Source organism: Gavialis gangeticus, unplaced genomic scaffold (genome assembly GCF_001723915.1).
Source record: "Gavialis gangeticus isolate Ggan-Ray unplaced genomic scaffold, GavGan_comp1, whole genome shotgun sequence".
In the NCBI taxonomy this organism is placed as follows: domain Eukaryota; kingdom Metazoa; phylum Chordata; order Crocodylia; family Gavialidae; genus Gavialis; species Gavialis gangeticus.
The window spans coordinates 43,376,436-43,380,804 of NW_017729029.1; the positions used below are offsets into that span (position 1 = coordinate 43,376,436).

General features: G+C 40.1%; 1 protein-coding gene across 2 annotated transcripts in view; it reads right to left on the minus strand.

The window, feature by feature from the left end:
• The window catches only part of LOC109300704 (ligand of Numb protein X 2-like), a 53,563-nt gene that overhangs the window by 48,399 nt on the left and 795 nt on the right, over positions 1-4,369 (minus strand). The window lies entirely within an intron of this gene.

Consider the following 4,369-nt stretch of genomic DNA (forward strand, 5'->3'; position numbering starts at 1 on the left):
AAAAAAAGAATCTATTTTCTGTAGGCTTTTTAAAATAGAAATCCTTAATACTATTCTATAGGAAAGTAAAGGATATGGCTTAAACTACCCATAGAAGGTTTATTTCCTATAGCACTTTTCCCATAGGGATTCATTTCTCAGCACAAGTGAGCCAGCCATGAAATTGCATGGATTGTCTCTGTCCTAGCTTTGAATACGATGCACATGAAGAGGAATTTACCCAGTACAGCATTATGAAACTCTTTCCAATTAATTTTATGGCTGTGTGTAGAGATGTCACCTGCTAGATTATCCTGCAATAAAGTCATAAAGCAGTGAAGGAAGTTGAAATTCAAATTCTGGTTTGGCTGCACCCATGCAAAATCTTGATTATCAGAGAACCAGCAGTTTGGCCAGAGGTACATTCTTGGATGCATTAAGGACCAAATCCAAACTCAAAACAAATAGCCAAATAATAATCCAAGAATGCATGATACATCTGACAAAAGAGGTTACAAAGGTGTCCTCTAGGATCCCTCCAGCCAAGGTGCTCTTTTCATTAAATCAATCCTTCGGGCTACTCTAATGCCATATGCTGCTGTCAACGGCAATTGTTAGCTGTGCCTAATTGATAAAACCTCTGATGGCAGATTTATGCCACCTGCTAATGCCCCTACATCTAGGATGTTTCATTAGGGGTAGGGTTTCTGGAGACGAAGGCCTGTGCCTGTGGTGTAAAGCAGCTGGGGAAAAATTTGGAGCTATAATTTTTCACATCACCTAAAATCTATCTAAAAATATTTTGGTAGCATTGAAGTGATGGTCCGGAAAATACGCAAGAGGCAAGAGTTGGTGCGAGAGGTTTTTTATATATATTTGCTATTCTCCTCAAAAAAAGAAGGGGGAAACAAGCAGCTTTTGTTTTAAAAAAACCAAAATCCTAATACAGTAGGTACAGAAAAGACCTCTAGATGATCCAAACTGCCTTCCCTTGCACACTTACAGGCTGAAGAGCACAGTAGTTACTTGCTTAAATATGCTGGGTCCTATTCTGTTCCCAGGTACACCTCTGCAATCCCACTTGCTCCTACAAGGTAAGATTTTTCCTGTTTCTTACTGACGTGTCAGTTCATGCACGCATGAGCACAGACACCCCCTACCTTATGTTTCCTCTTGCTATGTTTATTTCAGCTGTAAATTTTCTTGATCTTATCCTAAGTTAAAGCTATGCCAGGTGATATCAGAAACAGCTTTTCTAAGAAGCATTGTTATCCTACACTGTGTGCACATATTTACACTCTAAGCCAAATATTTATCTTTAATTTCTCCTCCTTAAAAAAAACTATAGGGCTTTCCTACCAGTTAAATGGTGGAATGATCATCCTGGAAACCAAAGTCCTCTCTTTATCCAAAAGTCAGGGGAGAAACAGCATTAGCTTCCAGACCTTCACCTGCCAGTGTGCTGCAAAGCCCAACTCACTAGAGCAGATGTCAGGATGAGAGGATAAGCTTTCTTTAGGTCTACACGGTCATTTGTGACCCTTTCTACCAGGACTGCTAATCAGGTAGCCAAATGGTGGCAACCGTGTTTATGAGGTTTTGGTCAGAGACTCTCGTCCATTAAATTTATTTCAGCTTGGCCACAGAACGAACATCAGATGGTAACTTGGAATCCAGGTAATGATTTAAACTAAGCAATTTCTTAGACTAAAGTTCACAAGGCAGGCACTGACTTCGGTATTTCTGTACAAAGGACAAATACCAAACCTCTCCTTTTTTATCTATTATTAAGATGCAATCTTTTTAATGTGTGAGAGCCTTTTACAACCTGGGCTGATATCATTTGATCAGGTTCATGTAATCACTGCAGATGACTTGAAGTCTAGCAAACAAATTTAACTCCAAACACAAAAAGGAGCTCAACATTACTCTTTCCTAAAACCAAAAAAACTACATTAGTTCATTTAAAGAACATTCAGCCAGCCACAGTTTGCCTTTAAATGACAAGTCTGCTCTAGAGGTCAGGACAAACAGGTCTCAAATGGACATGCAATGTCTTGATCTGAGACAGTAAAGCTAACTGGGACATTCTGGATCACAGGCTTCAACCCCATAGATAGTTCCTTGTTTGGACCCTGATCCTACAAATGTCTCCCCTGGGCAGTTCCTCAAGGTTACAAATACAGAAGCCCACTGAACTCAGCAGAGCTCTGCACAGGTACATGGAGCCCTTGCAGAGCCAGCTGCAAAATCAAGGACTCTGAAATCAAGCTTTGGTTCACTTCCAATTTTTTTTCCAAGCTTTACCTTCACCTTTTCTAAATATTGCCCCCAGTCCTCTCTCTCAGCCACGTTACCAATGCCTTCTATTCATGACTTCACAGATCTTCCCCAGCACCCGTTTCATATCTAGTGCTTTCATGCTTGTTGACTCTGGTCATTCCTCTAGCCCTCCTTTGAATTACTTGAACATTTACAGTATAAAAAGAAAACTTGCCAGATATTCCCATATTTTTGTGAACTGAGACAGCACTTCTTGTGTCAAGCTTCAATCTAGGGTAATGCTTGTTTTATCAGTTAGAAACCCCAGAACATAAGCTGATGTGGGACTGTCAAAAGTTAAGCAGCACTTCCTGCACAGACGCAACAATAAGTAGATGAGAGAGAAAAGTCAAATGAGGATTTTGTTGTTGTTTTTACAACATTTGGGCAAGACATAAGCACACCTGAGAGACCACAGCTGCAAACTCTTTGGCAAAGCAGAGAAATCAGAATAAAATTATGCCTTTAATTTTCTGCAACTCCCAACTAAAAAAAAAAAAACAGTGCAGCTATTAGAAAAGCTGAAAGAAAAGATACTAGAGTTCTGTGAAAATCCACAACAATAGTTGACACATTACAAACTACAGATATTTCAAATCATTTTTGCAACCTGCTATTAAAATGAGAAGTCTACTATCTTAAATTTGTAAACGTTTACCTTATATTTAGGAAGCTCAGCAAATGACTGAGTCTTGTATGCCCCACAATTTTTAATACCACTGGAACCATTATAGTGTCAAAATGTTTAGTTTTAAGCCACTGAGCTCTTCATTTTAATAATAAGTTGCACAGAATCCATCTTAATCCATTTCATCAAGTTACGCATGAACATTGTGATTAAGAGTCTGAAACTGGAGAGGCCTCATGTTATCAGGCTCATTTGAGGCAATATCTAGCTAACTTTCAAGGGTGTTTTTTTTCCTCCCCACCCTTCAGTTCTCATTTTTAGGTGTATTTTTAACTCTTCTACTCTCCATCTGTTTGAAGCTAAAATCTATTTTCCTTACAGGCTGTCCCTCATTATATCCCATGGGTCTAATTCTCCACCCCATTACACTGGTTTTATGCCACTGGAACTGCATTATTTTCAGCTGAGTTATTTGTGTGCAATGGAGCGGAGAAACTGATTCATTGTGTACACATACACGTGTGTATAGATGTGGTTTGCTTTTTCCTCATTGTAGGACTGTTTATTAACTTTGGCACAGCACAGAACTAGCAGCTCAAGGTAATATGGGACCTTGAGCTACTTTTGTGACATTCAGAACTTTTCCAAGACCTGCAGAGACTACAGCATGTTTATGCAGCCCTGAGTTATGGCAGGCTTTCCTAAGCTGTCCAGCATCTCCACAGCACTCCACGCTCTAGCCCTGCTCCTGGCTTATCCCTACATGAGGGCTTGTGGGAAATCCTTGGAAGGTTATTTTAAGGCTGTCTTATAGTCTCTGCACCAGGGAAATCCTCCCACAACTGGATACACGGTGCTACTTTATGCAGCTCTGGTCCTCCTGCCTGACAGAAAGGGCCAGAATGAGGGAGGGTGTGAAAATCTCACCCCATATTTCTAGCCTGTTTGTTTAAATAATGCCAAATATTTCACTTCATCTTGCAGAGACAGGCAGATCTCACAAGGAAATGCACAACTGAAACACAGTAAGATTATTCCAACTAAACAACCACCCTTAGACATCTTGCACTAAACCCTTCCTGAAAAACACTTTTGATCTCTACAGATATAAAGTATTCTTTCTTGACTTCAAGACTCCTCTGAAGTGAGCACACAATCATGTTGCCATCTCCCAATTTATTTATAGGCTCTTCTATGATACTTATCTTCACAGCATCTGAAAATGCCATCCTCACAGCCTTGCTCTAGGGTAAGGCAGCATTTTGGTAGCAGCTACTTGTCCTGAGTTCAGTGGGGTCAGCACAGACCCAAGCAGCAATTTTCACTTTGCTTTGAAGCAGTGGTTTGCAAACTTTTAAGACTCAAAGCACCCCTCATGAGGCCCCCCTCAGAAAATGCTGGCTCTTAGTTTTCCCTCTCTTTTTTTTTTTTTTTTTTTTT